The sequence below is a fragment of the Mercenaria mercenaria genome, unplaced genomic scaffold (assembly GCF_021730395.1).
Source record: "Mercenaria mercenaria strain notata unplaced genomic scaffold, MADL_Memer_1 contig_3805, whole genome shotgun sequence".
Lineage (NCBI taxonomy): Eukaryota > Metazoa > Mollusca > Bivalvia > Venerida > Veneridae > Mercenaria > Mercenaria mercenaria.
Genome location: NW_026461981.1, coordinates 36,498 through 59,959, shown reverse-complemented (window position 1 = coordinate 59,959; position 23,462 = coordinate 36,498). Strand labels below are relative to the sequence as shown.

General features: G+C 34.9%; 1 long non-coding RNA gene across 1 annotated transcript; it reads right to left on the bottom strand.

Moving 5' to 3' along the window:
- Positions 1–1,270: 1,270 nt before the first annotated feature.
- LOC128553417 (uncharacterized) lies at positions 1,271–9,268 on the bottom strand. The gene is made up of 3 exons (XR_008369342.1): positions 9,220–9,268; positions 3,771–3,881; positions 1,271–1,851 (listed from the first exon to the last, which is right to left on the bottom strand). It is a non-coding gene; the product is annotated as an uncharacterized LOC128553417 (long non-coding RNA).
- Between the last annotated feature and the right edge of the window lie 14,194 nt (positions 9,269–23,462).

Below are 23,462 nucleotides of genomic sequence, written 5' to 3'. Positions count from 1 at the left end.
CCTTGACCTTTGACGGAGTGACCCTAAAATCAATAGGGGTCATCTACTCTTCATGACCAATCATCCTATGAAGTTTCAACATTCTGGGTCAAGTGGTTCTCTAGTTATTGATCGGAAATGGTTTTCAATGTTCAGGCCCCTGTGACCTTGACCTTTGACGGAGTGACCCCAAAAACAATAGGGGTCGTCTACTCCAGCAGCCCTACAACCCTATAAAGTTTGAAGGTTCTAGGTCAAATGGTTCTCCAGTTATTGCTCGGAAATGAAGTGTGACGTACGGACGGACGGAAGGACGGACGGACAGGGCAAAAACAATATGTCTCCTGGGGGAGACATAAATATATTGCATACTGAAATAGCTAAATTTGGTTTTATCCAAAACATTTTCCTTTTAAAATCATTTTTTTAACAAGTCTGCTTTTTGCTTAATAATATGCTACTTCATATGAAGGTCACACTGACATTCAACATTTTAATGTAGCAAAAAAACAAAACAAAACAAAAACAAGAAAACAACAACAAGAAAAAAAACAAGAAAACACATGATATGATAGTGTTCTAAAGTTCTTGTGCTCAATTCTTTTAAGTCAAAATTTCAACCAAGAGTTACCTACCTTGGTTTTCGATAGGTTTGATGACAAGATCTTATATAAATGCTCATTTTCTACCAAATTCTGACCAAACTAGCTATATGGACAATTTTAGCCTACATTTTCTTATAGGTCAACTAGCATAAATTTATTCCCTATATATTTATAATCCCCACTAAACAGGATCCTGTCCAAACCAATTTGATAAGGATTCATAAAACACCTGTGGATTTGACATGTAGTCCATGTCAGAGGATCATAAATTTTAGAGATATGTACATACATAATTGGTTATTTCCAGTGTTTTGCATTTTATTGATTGAAATGCAGCTTTTTTCAGAATATACACACTTTTTAGTTGATGATATACTAATTGTAATTTCTCAGTCATGTTGAGTAATGTCCCAACCAATTAAAATTTAACTCTTACAGCAACGCAATTCTCATCCTTTTAGAAAAACTTTACCTGTATCTAACAAAAATAATTAAAATGTATTTAAAACACAATAAGAGAAGTGACAAGTACTTTTTATTCAATTATTATGATTAATCTAAGTAACAAAATAAAACCAGAAAAAAATAGCACTGCTGGATTTTATTAGAAATTAATGAAGTGCTCCATTGCATTTTAATTAAATATCATTGTAATAAAACTTGATTCATAAAATGAACGTACTATTGTATCTTATCACTATTAAGCCCTAATTTAATCAAGTGTTCTAAACTTGTTGTAAAGGTAAGAAGTGATTTGCTGTAAAGATGAAAATTGTCACATGCAATCTGTGTACTGAACAGTAGCTTTATAGTAGCTGATTATGATAAAACAGAAGCTAGTCTATCAATAGTCTAGCCTTGTAAATTGGCCCTTACTGCAATGCATTGCAGAGATAATTATCATTATGGATAAATTGTTAATCAAATTTCTAAATAAAAATGGGGCATCACTCTGAAAATATTGCTGACAGTGTCCCTTGTCAAACATGTGCATACAGTATTTTTTGAAAGCTAAAATATATTTAACTTAAGAAGTAAACTTGAACCAATGCTTACGCCAGGTTGAGTAGTCGAGCTAAACATTGTGTATGATGGATAATCCACCTATGCAGTTCACAGCTCCATTAAGATGAGTTTAAAAAGGCAAAACAAAATACTGATATAAAACATTACAAATATCACTGACCTTGTAAAGTTCTCTATCCAATAAGAAGTACTTCCACTGATGCAAGTGTTAGCATGAAGTTCTTCTATTTCATTGTCTTAACTGGAAGTATATTAATTTTTTAGATTACTTTTAAGAAAAAATCTATAGTGCAAAGATAATATAAAGCACAGAGGTAAAAAAAAACAATAACATGTTATAAAAGCAAATAAAGGACTCAGTTTCTACATACACTGTACCTACATTTTGGTAAGTATTCCAAGTTCAAAGACAAAGATTTCAATATTCATAAAGTTCTCCAGATTTCCTTATAAGAGAAATTTTGCATTATCAAAAATATTTTATGTCAACTGTCACCATACATACATAATATAATGAAAACACTTTAACTGCTTTACAAACTTTAAGTATTTTACTCTCTAAATCTTAACATTAGAATGATTTTAAAGTCTAAGAACTTTGATAAATATGGGCAAAGTTTTTTTCCAAATCCTATTGCCATACTTTTCCTTTTAACATACCAGTATCTGTAATACTGACACTACAAATTATCATGTTTATATAATGCACTAATGGCATGTTTGCCAGTAAACACACTGATATCTGTATACTAGCTCCTAGATTATAATATATTTAAAAAAATATTTCTAAAATTGTGAATATAGCTTGTCTACAATCTGTGATTACATAAAAGTAATTTCTCCAAAATAAAATCACTAAATTAGAGTGGCATCTGACACTATTACATCAAAGTAAGAACAAGAGCACCGCCTTGCGGGTGCTGACGCTCATCTGATTTTTTTTGTATAATAGAAATATTGTCCTACCCATGATTTTCTAAGTCTAAAAAGGGCCATCACTCTTGCAAAAAGCAGGATAGAGTTATGTTTCTTGATGTACAGTGTCCACTTATGATGGTGAAAAACTGTTGCAAGTTTTAAAGCAATAGCTTTGATAGTTTATGAGAAAAGTTGACTTAAACATAATATTCAACCAAGAAAATGATTTTTCTAAGTCCAAAAGGGGCAATAATTATTGCAAAAAGCAGGATGGAGTTATGTTGCTTGCTGTACAGGGTCAGCTTATGATGGTGAACAAGAGTTGCAAGTTTTAAAGCAATAGCTTTGATAGTTTAAGAGAAAAAGTTGACCTAAACATAAAACTTAACCAAGAAATCTGATATTTTCTAAGTCCAAAAGGGGCCATAAATCTTGCAAAAAGCAGGATGGAGTTATGTTTCTTGCTGTACAGGGTCAGCTTATGATGGTGAACAAGTGTTGCAAGTTTTAAAGAAATAGCTTTGATAGTTTAGGATAAAAGCTGACCTAAACATAAAACTTAACCAAGAAAACTGATTTTCTAAGTCCAAAAGGGGCAATAATTCTTGCAAAAAGCAAGATGGAGTTATGTTTCTTGATGTACAGGGTCTGCTTATGATGGTGAACAAGTATTCCAAGTTTCAAAGCAAAAGCTTTGATAGTTTAGGAGAAAAGTTGACCTAAACATAAAACTTAACCAAGAAATCTGATATTTTCTAAGTACAAAAGGGGCCATAAATCTTGCAAAAAGCAAGATGGAGTTATGTTTCTTGCTATACAGGGTCAGCTTATGATGGTAAACAAGTATTCCAAGTTTCAAAGCAATAGCTTTGATAGTTTAGGAGAAAAGCTGACCTAAACATAAAACTTAACCAGGCAACGCCGACGCAGACACCGACGCCGACGCCGACAACCGCTCAAGTGATGACAATAACTCATCATTTTTTTTCAAAAAATCAGATGAGCTAAAAATGACAAAGTTTGAATTTTTTTTAATAATTCTTAATTATCAGTCTAGTGGCTAGTCTATGAGATTTGTAACTTATATCGTCACCTTAGTGCAGTAAGTCAATAAGTCCTTCTTTAAATCAGTGCAGTTATCCACTTTTTGCACTGAGGTGACGATATAGTATAACTTACAAATACTTTTATAAAGAACCATTCACCATGTTCATATAGATCTGTAAGAATGTCCATCCTTACCTAAATCATTGAACTGTGGTGATAGCCTCTCCAGCTGCAAATATTGGTTAATCTTTCCCCATTAAATTAAAGATGGTCATCATGATCAACCATTGACTTTCAAGTACCAATCTGAAATATACATTTATATGTGTTGATAATATAGGTTTGTTACAGTGGAGTGATCAGCTATGAGGAAATATCTGAAATGCAGACAACAATTTTATTTTATGAAAAAAAAATCACCACTTGGAACATACTATTTTCTAATTAATATTAATTCAACTCAATATCAATAAATGGGAAAGTATCAGTGGTCATTTTCTTAGATATATAAAGTTTCACCGTAGATAACATAATGTATAATGATGAAAGATTTTTTTTAGTTAGCATTAATTTTGTAGTAACTTATATATACATTAAAACTCCTGAGTAAAATGATCTGGATCACATGCTTTATTTAATAAAAATGTATCAGTAATAACATGAGAGCCCTTCTGAAAAAAATGTTAATGTAGCTATAATATAAGTGACCCCTCCCCCCCTCCCCCACACCCCTCAAATACCAGACTTTTTAATCCCCAATATACAAGATTCTGTCTGGTCCAGTCAGATTAGGGTCCATAAAACCCCTGTAGACTTGATATTGCCAGAGAATCATAAATTTTATTGCCTACAGATAAATTGGTTATTTCCTATGTTATGCATTGCTGTTTTTTTTTTCTTTTTTCTTTTCAGAATGTACACAAAATTATTTTAACTGATAATATACTAATACTGACTGCTCAGTCATGTTGAGTAATGTCCTGGCCAGTTAAATTATAACGCTAAAAAGCTCTACGGAGCTTATGTTAATTGTTTCACAAAGCAAAGGTAAATAAAAATTACCTTTACCTTTACCTATTCCAACTTAGTCAAAATAATTGGACATTCAGATTGTTCTATATTTGGGTGGTTTTCAAAATAATGAAGAAAAAGTGGGACATAGAGTTGAAAACCTATTTCTTATGGTGGTCACCTATTTTATATGATAGCAAATACTTCAAAATTCAAGGAAATAACTTTGGGAAAGTGTTGAGAAAAAACTATCAGAAAATAGTTTAGCCTTTAATTTGAAAGTTCAGTGAATTTCAATTGCAGTATGATGGGTGATAAATGTTGCAGTGTTTTATGATAAGGAAATATATTAACAGTTATATTTTCAACATATAAGATATAGGTGTAATGTGTATGGTTTGAAACTTATTCAATCAAATGTTTGTGGAGATTGGTTTTTAAAATCAGCCTTTCTGCACAAATCTGACATGAAAATAAAATTTTACCTAGAAAATTTGTTGCTTAATGAAAATTAATTAACATATTATTATAAAACCTATTTTTTCCTCAAATTTTGAATGTTTAAAACATGCCAAATTTCAAGAATGTCCAGTAATCTTAATTTCTAAAATTTTCAACTCAAAATTGAGTTATATTGCAGATGCACAGGGGACACATACTGAAAATCAGTATAATATTCATGCATTATTAGTTTACTGTTAATAAAAAAAATTTCACAACAAACACATGCTTATTCAACAGCATGTGTTCCTTTAAATGAAAAATAAGTGACTTTAAGGGGACGCATACTTTGAAATTAGAAAAAAGTGGGTGGGGTATTATAAAATTTACCTGCAAAAAAGTACAAGGTTTTGGTAAATGAAATGAATACTGTTTCAACTGTTACAAGTACACAAAGGATTGCTCACTAAAATAAAAATGAGAAAAACTGAAACAAGAAAGTTATTGTTGAATTACATAAGACTTCTTGTGTACATTCAAAGTCAACAATTAAGACTTTTTGGTGCGAAAATAATAGTGCTTCACCTTGTCCAAACATTTATCAATGTCCTACAGATTCTAATTTAAAGAAAGAATGTGAAATAAGTTCACTGTCTTGCTTTTCATTTCGCATATGTGAGCTAAAACACATTATTTAGTTTGTTTACAAAGTAGTGCATAAGAAAAGATACGGTGGTCAAGGAATGCCACATTCCAAATCTAAAAGAGTATATTCCCCTTAATACATTAAACATTTATCGTTACAGAAGTCTAGTGGCTTACAATAAAGGCCTAGAAATGTTGCCATTATTAATTTTTAACTTGGTATTCATGAACTACAATGCACTTAAATATCTAAAACATTCAACAAACTTTTGAAAATGTATTGTCTTAAAAATCCCTAAAATAAGGTATGAAATTTGGTTGAGAGGTCCAATCAATGTGTATATGTGCAAAAGCAACATTCTAATTTTGTTCACAAAAGTTACTAATATACAGCAGGAATGTCAATAATCAAAACTGGACGAATATACAGTTATCCTCACTTTAATGTCATTTATAATTTGTCCTTGAATTCTCCACCGTACTTTTCATAACTCTGTTTGCACGAGTTGCACGAGAATGCTGTCATTCACGTAAAAAACGGGGTCAAATAAGTTGTAAATGCAATATCATCTAAACGTAATTAATGGATTATGCAGTTCAAGATAAACTTTATCTCATAACGTAACGAACATGTATAATGTTGTAACAACAACTTTACTTAAACTGATTTAAGTAGCAGTCGGTTTATAAGTGACTTAATTGATTCATTTTGTGTTTTGTTATTGTTGTCAAAAAGTATAACGGAAGTGCCTCACAACTGAAGCGGAAACCAGTTTGATGCGCAAAGTAGTCCACTGTAAGTAATATTTTTTGACAAATGTCCACAGAAATTAATAATTTTCGAATATTAAAGACGAATATCTGAATAGGATTCATTATTTGATAAGAAATTATAATCATCAACATGTTTTTATAAAAATCGTACACGTGCTGACACCTAAGTTGTCTCCCGTTGTTTATTAGAGTTACCTTTCGTCCGGCGCAGTAACACATTTGCAGTGAATCGCCGAGAAGTCGTGGGAAAATTAAAAACCATGTAAACAAACTAAAATTAACCACCTTTTCAAGATGAATTTCAAGTGATCAACATTATGCATTTAACCCGCCTGACCTGTGTAGCATCTTAGATATCTGTTCTAAGGTATTCATTGTGTAGAATGTCATGTTATGCCCTTGCAATGCTAATCCCACTCTGATTTTTTTGTTTACATTTTTTATCAATGAGAAATATGGCGTCCATCCCGAGATGAACAGACGTGGCATTAAATTTTTACATGTTTAAGCAAACCTGGTGTTTTAGAAAGAAAATCTCATCCCTTCAACATTATTTGGAACACTGTTATTGTAAAAAACCTGTATTTTCCTTATACAAAAGCTTAATATTTTGTGTTGAATGTACTTTCACAAAGACCTCTGTTTTCCTATTACATTCATAGTACCACATCCTTATCCACAAAATACTGAATATTACAGGTGTCCATTAGTATTATATCAGTTTAGGAATATGTTTTTTGTTTTCCCACCATCGATTACTTGAATATGCACCCCTTCCGCATTGCTGTATGAACTGTGAATGTAGCAATATGCGTCCCCTTAAACATAACCAACACATTGAAATCATTTATTCTACATGCACTGCTTACAGAGAGTAGAAAATGACAAAATACCATGCACGGTAAAATGTGACAGTAAAATTCATACATACTTTATTATGTTACTAAGAAGATGCACAGGGGACAAACTGCAGCAAAATATATATTCATAGAATATGTTCATAGTAAGTACATTTTTTTCTCGACTACACCATATTCACTTGTGAACTTTACATATATGGGGTAAACTTAAGAGCTTGAGAAGCCAAACAATTGATGTTTCCACTTTTTAACTTGAAAACTGGTTACTTCTGAAAAAATGCAAACTATGCATTTTAAATTGTCCAGAGTTTCTTATATAATGGTAATTAAATGAATGTCAAAAAGGGTGCACAGGGGACATCACTTTTGGCTTTTTGAATGTTGAACAGTCCTTAATATGTCAAATTGAAAAGCTGCTTTTTTATCAACTGTAACTCCCTTTCAAGGAAAATGAGCCGTGCCACGAGAAAACCAACATAGTGGATTTGTGACCAGCATTGATCCAGACCAGCCTGCGCATCTGCGCAGTCTGATCAAGAACCATGCTGTTCGCTTTTAAAGCCTCTTGGAATTAGAGAAACTGTTAGCGAACAGCATGGATCCTGACACACTGTGCAAATGCGCAGGCTGGTCTGGATCCATGCTGGTCGCAAACCAACTACGGTATGTTGGTTTTCTCATGGTACGGCTCAAATAAAGTATAATCTAATTTATTTAAAAATAAAAATAAAAGAAATCTGACACTTAACAACTAAAAAGTTGCAAAGGGGACATTTTTGGGTGTATATACATTCATCAAATGTCTGAGAAAGTTGATCTATTAAACAAAAAAACAAACTGTTCTTCACTGCTGAAAGGATAAAGATCTTAGAAAAACATCAGGACTTAGAAAACTAATGGGGTTATGAAATTGTAGTGTTCCACATTAAAATTTTGTACTTTTTCACTACATTTTTTGTGAAGAGGGTTCCATCACAAGATGTGAAATATTGGTGAGAGTAGATGTTGGTAATGAAAAAAAGAGTATTTTGCTTTAAATGTGCAGAGTTTAAGCTTACTGGAACCACTCTCGAGTCCGCTTCTTGGAATAACCAGTACTAGTGTCATATGAGAAGTCCTGACCCCACTGGGGCTCGAACCCACGACCCCTGGATTGAGCTGAGCCAACAACTTACATACCACATAATTTAACATAAATCAATGAAGAACTCGTACGGACGCATTGGTTGATAGGGCTAGTACGCTGTCCTACAGAGGTGAAGGCCCCAGGTTCGATTCCTGGCAACTCCCATTGCAGTGTGACCTTGGGTAAGGCACTTTATCATGATTGCCTCAGTTGGCCCAGCTGTAAATGGGTACTCGCAAATTGCTGGGGGTAAGGTATAACTGGTTTTAACTGTTCTTAAAAAAGGGTTGCTCAAAAGCTCTACAGAGCTTATGTTCATTGTTTCTCAAAGCGACGTTAGATCAAATTTACCTTTAACCGAATCCCCTTTTGATACATGTTTTTTTTTTAAATTAATTTCAAAATATCTCAATATCTCCTCTGTTCCATATGATATGGATCCCGTTTTAAATTTTTGGATTACATTTCCAACTGAACATCTAATTACGGATCACTTTTTTCGAATTTCAGTAGTTGAAAACAGCTTATAAATCACAATTACAACTGCTTAGTAGACCTAGATCTATATTGTAAACTTATGTCACTCTGGCCAGGCTTTGGCTGAAGAACTTCAAGAAGTCTTAGAGCACCCGCACACTACTGTAGGTGTTATTATTTAAACTGGTTGTATGTAATCTACTAGATCCATATTATATGTGGAAACAGATAAATAAGATAAACAAGTGACTGTCAATCAGAAAGATCTAGAATCTACAAGATTTTATTTCAAAAGTGCAAATCTACTTACTTTCGATTTCGCAAGCTCCGCCATCTTGTCTCTTCAGGCGGCGAATGATAAATTAAAACGTGCGAATCACGCTTTTCTCCAAAGGTGTATTACACCGATAACAGATATTTGCCTATGGTATGTCAAGCAAGTTATTAGAGTCTTAAATTAACAAGAAGTTTTACTGAAGAATAATAGGACATTTTTGAAATAACCAACTCATTATTTGCGCACCGCGGCCATGTTTTTCGTAGATTTTTAGAAAAAAAGGTGATTTTCAGAGCGTGTAAATCTTATTATTTTGAGTAGCTATTCACAAACAACAGTCCCATGCACAATATTTAACACCTCTAGCAAGTTTTAAGACAATCTGATTCGTGAAAAAGATAAGTTACTGTGTTCTGCAAGTTTTTTCTGAAGCACCATAAAAGCCGGTAAAATACGTCAAATTGGGCATATTCAAATCAATATATTTAAAATTCAGGAATATAAAATCAAAATCAAATTATGTAATTTACAAAAGCTATCTTTGAGAATTTAATATGCAAAATTTTGCAAATATTGAACAAAGAATAAGCATTTGGGCAGGTTTTGAAAAACATATATAAACCGTGGACCTGGTCACGACCGTGTGATAATCACGCTACACCGGTTGAAAACTACTCGTATCTGTTGGGATTTTCTTCTGTCGGTGATGTTTCGAGCTGGGAAGTTGTCTGTTACTAACATAAAGATACTGTTGTACTGATTTTAACATTATTGACATTTTTATCATCATCAACATCATCATCATCATAATCATCATCATCATCTTGGACTGGTCCGTTGTAGGATCAATGGAAAAATTAGCTGCCCTAAACTGCATTACCTAAATACTGTTTAAACAGGCGCTGTGAATCCAACAAACAAACATAATATTCATTAAAACCATTCTACAAGGTGCCAAACTTTGAGACGAGTAATAGGTGTAATATGATCACTACAGATTGTCAACAAGTAAAAAATTGCTGCAAGATGCAGCAAATAGATGGTCGCACGGCCCAAAAAAACAAAGTGTTTGACCCATATTCAAACTTGACCTAGATTTTATCAAGGCAATAATTCTGACCAAATTTCATGAAGATCAATTGAAAAATACTGTCTCTATCGCATACACAAGGTTTTTCTTTGATTTGACCTATGACCTACATTTTGGCCCCAGATGACCCATATTCAAACTCGACCTAGATTTCATCAATGCAATCATTCTGACATAATTTTATGAAGATCAACTGAAAAATACAGCCTCTATCGCATACACAAGGCTTTTCTTTGATTTGACATAGTGTCCTAGTTTTTGACCCCAGAAAAACCATTTTCGAACTTGGCCAAGATTTCATCAAGATAATCATTCTGACAAAATTTCACGAAGATCAGTTGAAAAACAGGTGAATGAAGTATTGCCATGCAATACAAAGTCCCCTACTGGAAGGCACCTAGTTTTCTCTACTGCAGTATAACATGATGAACTGATATCTGTCAATGATGTATAAACAATATTGTACTTTATATACAGTATGTTATAACAACACACTTGGATTAAAATGTGCATATATAAAAACCCACAGTTGTTTTCATATTGAAATGTTTTTGCCGATTATAAAAAAGTTATCATGTAAGTTATTTATAGTACCAACAAAAGGAAATTAATCTTAAGAAAAAAAAAATCTATATAATATAAGTCCACAAGAAACTCTTTACCAGGTAGAGATAGGTCAAAATACACCTAAAAATTGGATGTAACATGCATGTTGTACCACAGAAAAGTGGTCTTGACTTTTCTCTACAGCCAATAATAAACAAGAGGGCCATGAAGGCCCTGTATCGCTCACCTGACCTATTGACCTAAAGATCATCAAGATCAACATTCTGACCAAGTTTCATTAAGATATGGTCATAAATGTAGCCTCTAAAGTGTTAACTAGCTTTTCCTTTGATTTGACCCGGTGACCTAGTTTTTGCCCCCACATGACCCAGATTCGAACTTGACCTAAAGATCATCAAGATTAACATTCTGATTAAATTTCATGAAGATACAGTCATACATCTGGCCTCTAGAGTCTTAACAAGCTTTTCCTTTGATTTGACCTAGTGACCTAGTTTTTTAACACACCTGACCCAGATTTAAACTTGACCTATAGATCATCAAGATTAACATTCTGACCAAGTTTCATTAAGATATGGTCATAAATGTGGCCTCTAAAGTGTTAACTAACTATTCCTTTTATTTGACCCCCGTGACCTAGTTTTTGACCCGACATGACCCAGATTCGAACTTGACCTAAAGACCATCAAGTTTACACATTCTGACTAAGTTTCATGAAGATATAGTCAAAATGTGGCCTCTAGAGTGTTAACAAGCTTTTCCTTTGATATGACCTAGTGACCTAGTTTTTGACTCCATCTGACCCAGATTTAAACTTGACCTAAAGATTATCAAGATTAACATTCTGACCAAGTTTCATTAAGATATGGTCATAAACGTGGCCTCTACAGTGTTAATTAGCTTTTCCTTTGATTTGACCCGGTGACCTAGTTTTTGACCCGACATGACCCAGATTCAAAATTGCCCTAAAGATCATCAAGTTTAACATTCTGACTAAGTTTCATGAAGATATAGTCATAAATGTGGCCTCTAGAGTGTTAACAAGCTTTTCCTTTGATATGACCTAGTGACCTAGTTTTTGACCCCACCTAACCCAGATTTGAACTTGAGCTATAGATCATCAAGATTTTGACCAAGTTTCATTAAGGTATGGTCATAAATGTGGCCTCTAGTGTAAACTAGCTTTTCATTTGATTTGGCTTGGTGACCTAGTTTTTTATCCTACATGACCCAGATTCAAACTGGACCTTAAGATCATCAATATTAACAATCTGACCAAGTTTCATGAAGATACAGTCATAAATGCGGCTTCAACAGTGTTAACAAGCTTTTCCTTTGATTTGACCTGGTGACCTAGTTTATGATCCCAGATAACCAAATATCGAACTCGTCCAAGATTTTATTAAGGGTAACATTCTGACCAAGTTTCATTAAGATTGGGCCAAAAATGTGACCTCTAGAGTGTTAACAAGCTTTTTCTTTGATTTGACCTGGTGACCTAGTTTTTGACCCCGATGACCCAATATCGAACTCGTCCAAGATTTTATTGAGGGTAACATCCTGACCAAGTTTCATTAAGATTGGGCCAAAATTGTGACCTCTAGAGTGTTAACAAGCTTTTCCTTTGATTTGACCTGATGACCTAGTTTTTGACCCCAGATGACTTAATATCGAACTCGTCCAAGATTTTATTGAGGGTAACATTCTGACCAAGTTTCATTAAGATTGGGCCAAAAATGTGACCTCTAGAGTGTTAACAAGCTTTTCCTTTGATTTGACCTGATGACCTAGTTTTTGATCCCAGATGACCCAATATCGAACTCGTCCAAGATTTTATTGAGGGTAACATTCTGACCAAGTTTCATTAAGATTGGGTCAAAAATGTGACCTCTAGAGTGTTAACAGTCAAATTGTTGACGACGGACGGACGGACGGACGACGGACGACGACGGACGCCGGACACAGGGTGATCACTAAAGCTCACCTTTGAGCACTTCGTGCTCAGGTGAGCTAAAAAGTTACAATAAAATCTGTTTATAGTAACAAAGGGACATAATTCTAAAAATAGGGTGCCTCATGGTGGTGACCATTTGGTCCAAGTTACATCAAAATCCCTCAATGCATGAAGAAGAAATGCTCCGGACAAGTCATTCTTGAATTTGACCTTTGACCTCTAAATATGCCCTTGCCCTTTAGACCTAGGGCCCCCTGGTTCTTGCGTTTGACAATCCGTCTTATGTTGGTGAACTTTTTGTGCCAATTTTACATCAAAATCCCCCCATGCATGTAGAAGAAATGCTCCAGACAAAGTCATTCTTGTGTCTGACCTTTGGTCTCTAAGTGTGACCTTGACATAAGACCCTGGGCTTGGGTTTTGTGCTTAACATGTTGTCTCATCCAGGGGAATATTTGTGCCAACTGATGTCTAAATCCTGTTTTGCATGGGCAAAATTATAGACTGGAGGAGAAAAAAATCCTACTGACCTTTGATCTCAAGTGTGACCTTGACCTTTAAGCTAGGGGGACTGGGTTGGCATGACATGTCATCTCATCATGGGGAACATTTATGCTAAGCAATATTGTAATCCCCTTTATGGATGACAGAGTTCTGGATCGGGCAGGAAAAATACTTTTTGACCTTTGACCTCCAAATTTTGACCTTGACCTTTGAGGTAAGGGTCCGGGATTTGTGCATGACAAAACGTCTCATCATGGGGAACATTTCTGCCAAATAATATTAAAATCCCTTTAAAGAATGTCAGAGTTATGGACCGAACACGAAACAGACCCTGTTCATGCTATGTTAACATTTGCTGCTAAGTGTGGACCTTGACCTTTGAGCTAGGGTCTGAAGTTGTGCATGACACATCGTCTTATTATGAGGTAAAATCTGTGAAAATAATATTAAAATCCCTTCATGGAGTCAGAGTTATGGAAAGGAAACAGGTAAAAAGCCCCGTTGACCTTGACCTCCAATTGTGACCTTGACCTTTAAGCTAGGGGTCTAGGTTTTTGCGCGTGATGTTTAAGTGGAAATTTGTCCCAAGTAATATTAAATCCCTTCATGGATGGGAGATTTTGGGATCGGACAGGAAAAAAAGCCCTTTGACTTTGACCTCCAATTGTGCCCTTGGAACTTGGCTAGGGGCCCGGGTTTTGCACATGACACATCGCCTCATCAGGGGGAAATTTGTGCCAAGAAATTAAATAAAATCCCTTCATGGTGGGAGATTTATGGCCCGGACAGGAAAAGAGCCCTGTTGACCTTTGACCTCCAATTGTGACCTTGACCTTTGAGCTAGGGGTCGGGTTTTGTGCATGACACGTCGTCACATCATGGGGAACATTTGTTCCAAGTAATATTAAAGTTCCTTCTGGATGACAGAGTTATGGACCGGACACGAAATTGCGGAAAGGGGACGGACGGAATGAGGAAAAGGCATTCCTTTAGTCCCCGAAATGGTTTTAACCAGTAGGGGACTAATAAAGCCTCTGTCGCATCACAAGCTAAATGTTGACAGACGACAGAGTGTCATCGAGTGATCACAAGAGCTAAAAAAAACAAAAAGAGTCCCAAATATGCCCAAAGAGTAAACAAAATAGTGGGGAAATAATTTATTTCAAGGTAAATACGTATTACAGCAGTTTAAGTAAATAAGATGCATTTTTATATTTTACCTGTAGATCTTCTATAAAAAAAAAACTGGAAAAGTTAACTTCACAACGGACGTTTGCACAGCCAGACCAGGATTCAAACCTGGAACCTCCCAAAAACACAAATTACCTTTAGTAATTTCCTAAATTTTTTGGGGTTTTGCTCTGCCAATTGAGCTATTGACCAGCGGAACTGCAATACCCTTGCAATTCACTTAAGATAAATGTTTGATTTGCGGTTTTTAAAGCTGAAAGGGAGCAGGGAAAATGTGAAAAATGGTAATGAGGTTATTAGTAACCATTCAAGTTTCTCCCAAGTCAACTCTGTATATAAGCTGATTTACCACCTTTTTTTTTTATTGAGCCTGCTGAAATTCTCTCAAAATATTAATTAAAATCCTCTTTTAATATTTAAAACAAGCATTGTCATTTATAAATCAAATTAGGTTAGAAAAAAAAATTGTTTCCGGTATCCCGAACCTACCCTTTATTCGGACCCTTAATTCTTTTTCATTGCCTCGGAGAAGTTTTTTTTTTTGATTTAATGTTTTAAAAAAAAGTTGAAAACTGCACTTTTTATGTTTTAACATTGTCAGTGTGTTAACAAAAGGACCATGATGGTCCTGAATCGCTCACCTCTTCCCACATGACCCAGTTTTGAGTATGACGTCGTTTTTTCTATTATTTGACATGTGAATAGTTTTTGGCTCATTTTGACCCAGTTTTGAACTGGGCCTAGTATTATCAAAATAAAAATTTCAGACCATTTTTCTTGAAGATCCATTGAAAAATATGGTCTCAAGAGAGGTCACAAGGTTTTTCTATTATCTGACCTATTGACCTAGTTTTTGAAGGTTCGTGACCCTGTTTTTAACTTTATCTAGATATCATCAAGGTGAACATTTTCACTAATTTTCATGAAGATCTCATGGAAAATATGACCTCTAGAGAGGTCACAAGGTTTTTCTATTTTTAAACCTACTGGCCTAGTTTTTGACCACATGTGACCCAGTTTCGAAACTGACCTAGATATCATCAAGGTGAACATTCAGATCAATTTTCATGAAGATCCATTGAAAAATATGGCCTCTAGAGAGGTCAAAAGATTTTAATAATTTTAGACCTACTGACCTAGTTTTTGTCCGCAGTTGACCCAGTTTCAAACTTGACCTAGATATCATCAAGATGAACATTCAGACCAACTTTCATACAGATCCCATGAAAAGTATGGCCTCTAGAGAGGTCACAAGGTTTTTTTATTCTTTGACCTACTGACCTAGTTTTTTAAGGCACGTGACCCAGTTTCTAATGTGACCTAGATATGATCAAGGTGAACATTCTGACCAATTTTTATGGAGATCCATTCACAAGTATGGCCTCTAGAGAGGTCACAATGTTTTTCTATTTTTAGACCTACTGACCTAGTTTTTGACCGCACATAACCCTGTTTCGAACTTGACCTAGATATCATCAAGATGAACATTCAGACCAATTTTCATATAGATCCCATGAAAAATATGGCCTTTAGAGAGGTCACAAGGTTTTACTAATATTTGACCTACTGACCTAGTTTTTGATGGCACGTGACCCACTTTCAAACTTGATCTAGATATCATCAAGATGAACATTCAGACCAACTTTCATACAGATCCCATGAAAAATATGGCCTCTAGAGAGGTCACAAGGTTTTTCAATAATTTGAACTACTGACCTAGTTTTTGAAGGCACATGACCCACTTTCGAACTTGACCTAGATATCATCAAGATGAACATTCTGATCAATTTTCATGAAGATCTCATGAAATATATGGCCTCTAGAGAGGTCACAAGGTTTTTCTATTTTTAGACCTACTGACCTAGTTTTTGATCGCACGTGACCCAGTTTCGAACCTGACCTAGATGTCATCAAGATGAACATTCAGACCAACTTTCATACAGATCCCATGAAATATATGGCCTTTAGAGAGGTCACAACGTTTTTCTATTATCTGACCTACTGACCTAGTTTTTGATGGCACGTGACCCAGTTTCAAACTTGACCTAGATATCATCAAGGTGAACATTCTGACCAATTTTCATGAAGATCTTGTGAAATATATGGCCTCTAGAGAGGTCACAAGCTTTTTCTATTTTTAGACCTACTGACCTAGTTTTTGAAGGCACGTGACCCAGTGTCGAACTTGACCTAGATATCATCAAGGTGAACATTCTGACCAATTTCCATGAAGATCTTATGACATATATGGCCTCTAGAGAGGCCACACGGTTTTTCTATTTTTAGACCTACTGACCTAGTTTTTGACGGCACGTGACCCAGTTTCGAACTTGACCTAGATATCATCAAGATGAACATTCTGACCAATTTTCATGAAGATCTTGTGAAATATATGGCCTCTAGAGAGGTCACAAGGTTTTTCTATTTTTAGACCTACTGACCTAGTTTTTGACCGCACGTGACCCAGTTTCGAACCTGACCTAGATATCATCAAGATGAACATTCAGACCAACTTTCATACAGATCCCATGAAAAATATGGCCTTTAGAGAGGTCACAAGGTTTTTCTATTATCTGACCTACTGACCTAGTTTTTGATGGCACGTGACCCAGTTTCGAACTTGACCTAGATATCATCAAGGTGAACGTTCTGACCAATTTTCATGAAGATCTTGTGAAATATATGGCCTCCAGAGAGGTCACAAGCTTTTTCTTTTTTTAGACCTACTGACCTAGTTTTGAAGGCACGTGACACAGTTTCGAACTTGACCTAGATATCATCAAGGTGAACATTCTGACCAATTTCCATGAAGATCTTATGAAATATATGGCCTCTAGAGAGGTCACAAGGTTTTTCTATTTTTAGAACCTACTGACCTAGTTTTTGATGGCACGTGACCCAGTTTCGAACTTGACCTAGATATCATCAAGATGAACATTCTGACCAATTTTCATGAAGATCTTGTGAAATATATGGCCTCTAGAGAGGTCACAAGGTTTTTCTTATTTTTAGACCTACTGACCTAGTTTTTGATGGCACGTGACCCAGTTTCGAACTTGACCTAGATATCATCAAGATAAACATTCTGACCAACTTTCATAAAGATCCCATGAAAAATGTGACCTCTAGAGTGGTCACAAGCAAAAGTTTACGGACGGACGGACGGACGCACGGACGGACGCACGGACGGACGACGGACACCGCGCGATCACAAAAGCTCACCTTGTCACTTTGTGACAGGTGAGCTAAAAATCAACTTACTCAAGAAAAAATCAGCAGGGGCTAAGGGTGTAACGATACATCGGAATTCATTTTATCATGATACATCAGTTTGGCGATACAAATATCGTACCATAGGCCTGTTATTTCGAAATTCATTTTACCATGATACATCAGTTTGGCGATACGCGTATCGAATCATAGGTCTGTTTCACAATACAGAAACGATAAGTGGAAACTAGAAATATTGCATGATATCTTACATACAATCAGTGTTAAGGATAGTAACTAAAGAATGTATCATTCCAAGAGTAGAGACATTGATAATTTTTTTTTTGTCACACAAATGCTTACTTACGATACTCAATTCATATCGCGATATGTACCGTATCGTTGCATCTGTATCACGATACATATTGTATCGTGAGACTAGCATATTGTTACACCCCTAACAAGGGCCCAGTAGCCCATGGTTCCTAGATTTTTGGCTGGGACCCTAAATTGTTGAAGAAAATGCCCATATACCTAATGTTAAACATTTATTTTGACGTCTGGGCCCAAAAATAAAAATAGCTAGTTTATATCCTTGTTACTGATGCTCTAAGGAATAACTCCTTATTCGTATTTTGTACACAAAAATAGTTTCCGAAAGGTCCCACTTGATAATAAAATCCAGATTTTAAAAAAAAAAAATTACTGACCAGCTTACCTACCTATTTTTCTTTAGCATGTTACTGGAACATTTGTTTGGCCTTACATGTATACCTAAATTGTAGTCATACAGGGTATCTTGAATACTCTATGATTTTTAAGACGGGAAAGTGTGCAGATTGGAAATTATACCTACACTGTTTTTCAAAGTGAAAGCACCTAAGTTGTTTTTCAAAGTGAGGCCAGAGTTTTTTTATCTTTCGTTTTACGGGAGATTTTTGAAAAATGAGCAGGGGGAGGAGGGAATAAAAATAAAAATAAAAAGCTTGAAAGTGAGCGTCTCGGAAAAAAATAAAAATAAAATAGAATTTTTTAAGATTTTTTTTATTTTGATGAACTTTCATTTCAAGTTTTGTTTACTTGTGTTTGTGTCCAGTATTAAATATTGTGATGTATTGTTATGTTTTAAGACTATAAAAGCCATTTATACAGGATGAACATTGAATAAAATTTTGTCAAAATGTACATGCCAGACAATTATTTTCATGCATGCTTGTGAATAAACTGCTTCAGGCACTGTAACTCACACTGGCAAGTCTTTAAAATTCAGAAAGCTTGTTTTACTTAATTTAAGTGGACGACAAAAATTATTTTATCTGTTACAACAGCACAGTAAATTTCAGTGACAGCAAGTAGAGACTAAACACGTCTGGTATAAAGCGGCTAGTAGTGTAGTGGTTTTGGTGGTTTGGTTTGCTTGCATCTTCTGCTGTGTAACCTCTGCTTTTATACATATATTTACTTATTGTATCTTTCACCAATATGATCTTTAACAGCTAACTTTACAGTTTATGCCAGCTCATAATATACTGGGTTTTATCAGCAAAATGAAGTATTTAATAACTTTGAATAACAGTCACAGTGCAGAGGGCAAGATTTTTTTTCAGTGATGAAAAACGAAAGATAATCTAGCAAAAAGTAAACTGAAAATTTACCTCATTTAACTCTGTAATTTGCACCTTTTTTATAATACACTTAGTTCAAGTGCTGAAGTTGCATCACTTTTTGTCAAAATATTGTCTCCAATAAAAAGTATTCTTTATACACTTATGAATTCTATGAAGTTACAAAAGAAATGGACCATCTGTCTGAGATTTTGCCAACACTACCAGCTGGTTTATGCCAGACAGTCTCAAGCCTGTGTAAAGTGTGAGGGGTCACCATTTAAATAAAAATGTAAAAAAAATCTGCTGTTACAAACATTCATTTGTTTGCAAACAATTAATGTTTTGAATAAAATTTAATGTCAAAGCACCTTTGATATTGTATTACCTTTCTATGGCAAACTTGTAAGTTGAATCTATTGAAAACAAAATGTGACCAAGACAATCCTTAGACAATTTAATACTTTTAATACTGTCACTTTTATGAAAGGAGTATTATGTACAATAGTATTATTTCCCGAAAATATATATTTTGAAAAGTTTTTAAAAAAATTTGGAACACAATATCATCGTCCATCCACCCGTGTAGAAAGAGAGAGAAAAACACACGTTAAAGATTATCGGTAATTATTCAGTGATAAACTAAGTAATGTTGACCTTGTTTTCATGATCAATTTACACCCCCTCAAAGAGCTAAAAGAAGTGTGTCAGTATCTTGACATCTGAAGCGGAGATCAATAGCGGTATTTTTGCTCGAGATTGTCATGGCATTACGTCATGTTTTCGCGCCATGTGACACATCACTATCTGATCGTACCGCATCGGTTCTTAAAATTGTGAGAATAGAAATCAATAAAAAGTTTCTTCTTTAAATTGTTACCAAAAGCGAATGTGCTATATCCCGTATATAAAGGTAAATGTCTCAAACGATAGTTACTATAGTGGATATCCTACCTCTGTGACCTATTTGCCCTCAAGGAATTTACATTATTGTTTGACAAGAAAAACTTTTAAATTGTTTGTCAAAAAATACATGTACAAAGATTCATTTAAAACTTATTAAAAACCGCAGTGACATCACATTGCTTTATTTTAAAATCGCATTTCTATTTACGTTCACGAGGTCACGTAACTATTCTGCCGCACTAACAGAAATCGTTTTTTTCTCCATGTATTGTAATTGCTGCCGCTTTTTCATTATTTAAGATTTTTTTTTATTCTGTTTTTTGTACTTTCTGGTCAAAAGTCTGAATTTTAAGCCCATAGTATTCATCATTTATTTACTTTTAGAAAGAATAAATAACTAAGATCGCGCTGTTTGAATTTTTACAAATGATTATATGAAAATTCGACCGTTTTTTATAGAATTTTGCCTACATTTCTGTCGATATCTTATTAAAATCATTTAGAATTCAAAAAGTATTATTTCTCAAGGGGTGTGTGTTGAAAACTTCAAGCGAAAATATTAAAAATGAATGCAACTACGCACGGTTTTTTGTGTACGTGTCGATGTAAATTAGATGTTACGATAGGTCACACGTGCTTGTGGAATGGAAAATTACCGGCATGACGTTTTGATATCTTTACGATTCGCGGGTAAATTCCAGTCAATCCAGGTAGCGACTGAACCATCTCAAAGTTTGTTGACGTTTTGTAGATGTAATTTCTGAATTTTGGTAAAGTAAGGACGTAAAAAAAACACTCGCCCGATTGGTCGAGTACACAGCGAGGTCCACCCGTCCTACTCAGACTTAACTCGCCAATGCGAGCGGGCGAGTGGAATTTTACACCCTGTTAATGCCGATAAATGTACCGCAAAACACGATATTTTGCTCGCGTTAAACTCCCTTCCTGTGAAATTACGTCCAGGTGAAAATACATTAATTTTATTTTCTTTGGGGCTGTAAACAACCGACCGGCGGAAAAAATAAAATAAAACTCGAGAAAATGAATTTTAATTTTATTCCATTTTTGCAATATTTAGGACCGGCGCTCCCGTAAAACGAAAAATAAAAAAACTCTGGCCTGAAAGCACCTAAGTGTATTTGAATGGGGCTAAAATTACATTTTCATTTTTCATCGAGTGGGTGCGTAATCTCCCTATAAATCCATATCTAAATTTACAAAAATACTCCCAACATTCAACTATTAATTTCTGATCATAACTGGGAGGTCAAGGCAGTTGTTAAAAACTGGGGATATCTTCAAATAAATGTAGCACAAAATATGCAATTATACCTGCTGTCACTCATGCAGAAAAACCTGAAAAATGTGTTAGTGTCATAATTTAGGCCCTATATAAATCTTTATTACTTTAATTTTATGTCAAAAGCATTGATTTGTCATTCAATACATTCATACACTTACAAGAGTCCAAAACACAATTTTCGTCTTGTAATCAAAACTAGCAGAAAAGTAGTGGTTGCTATTTATCATCAGGAAGTACATTATGTACCAGAAGACAGCGAGTCAAAAATTTTCACAAGGTCTCAAATCGCCCATTATCTGGACTGTCATTGGACCTTATAATAAGACGAAATGCCCCCTTGTGCAGGACATTGGATTATGTTTAACGGTTCGCTTTAACAATTGGAAAAAACCTTGAACAGTGCCACCTGCCGAGTGTAACATATCAGGGTTCTAGCCAGGATTTTCTGAAGGCATGTTGCAGAAGGATATTTTTTGACAGCAAAGGGGTGGGTGCGGGAGGGGTGTGCCCTCCTTCATGGGGGGTTTGGGGGTCACCCCAGAAAATTTTGCGTTACTACAACTCATTTTGGTGCATTCTGGTGCATTTCAGAGTGAAAAACATAGTGGTATTTTCAGTGATTAATAAGCATCATTTACATGTACAACAAGAAAAGATATTAGGTCATAAAAATCCTATGGAGTTATTTGCTGAATGACAAAAGTTCATCAACTTTAAGTTGCTAAAAATGTTCATTTACTATTTATTGTACATAAAACAACACAATTTTAGCACTGCACACAGATCTATTTGTATTTTAAAGTTTATGTCTTCTATTTCTGCGGAGTTTATTTGCTGAAAACTTATCCATTTTAAGTTTTTGAAAATGTCAACTGTTTGTTGTACATACATGTAAAACAACACAATCTCAGACTGCCATCCAGGGAAACGCTGGTTTCCCTTTTGGATCAATAGGAGAGATCGCCGTGACGTCACGCGTTAACATCTGTTTATCTGGTGGTTGGCAAAACAAATGATTTTAACACCGTTTGCGTATTGAATCAGAATTTTTAATTTTTAATAACTTTTTTGCTCATTTATGGATTTTCAAAATTCAAAAAGATTTGAAATACTAGCAATCTTCATATTTTTGTATCCAAATATCTTTTTTCAATGAATAACCGTTTTAAATGACATATAATTTTAAAAGCGGCGTAGTGATTTTCACAACCTTTAGAAAAACAGTGTAAGTTAAGCGTTCATAATTAATCCATTTTATTTTGAAATAACAATTAAAAGTAATCAATAAATTGCTTGTTTTATAACCTTTCCATTGATCAAAAAATTATTTATGTAATTTGTGTTTTAAGAAAGTTTAGACCGTTAGAAAAACATCACTGTTTACAAAAAACATGGACGGTCGGCTTCTGCCCACCCGATCACTGTCTTATCAGTTCTAAAAATAGAATTTGTATACAAACACGATCTCTCCTATGCCCGATTTCCTTTGGCCATTTGGCGTGGCTGGGAGGGATTCTGAAATTGTGACTGGGGCCTCCGTGGCCGAGTGGTTAAGGTCGCTGGCTTCTAATCACTTGCCCCGCATCGATGTGGGTTCGAGCCTCACTAGGGGCGTTGAATTCTTCATGTGAGGAAGCCATCCAGCTGGCTTACGGAAGGTCGGTGGTTCTACCAAAGTGTCCGTTCGTGATGAAATAATGCACGGAGGGTATTTCAAAGTTTTCTCTACAAGTTCTATTTTGAAAGTGACGACAGAAAACATTAATTCTTGCATTTTCTTTTCGATATTCCGCCCGAGAAAACACATTTCATACATGTGAAAAATATTAATATTACGGCGATAATTGTTCAAAAGCATTTTACTGTGTTGAACAATTTTTGACTTAATTCCTTACATTGTCTTTCCTTGATTGCGAAAAACATTCGGACGATAATTGTTGAATCATC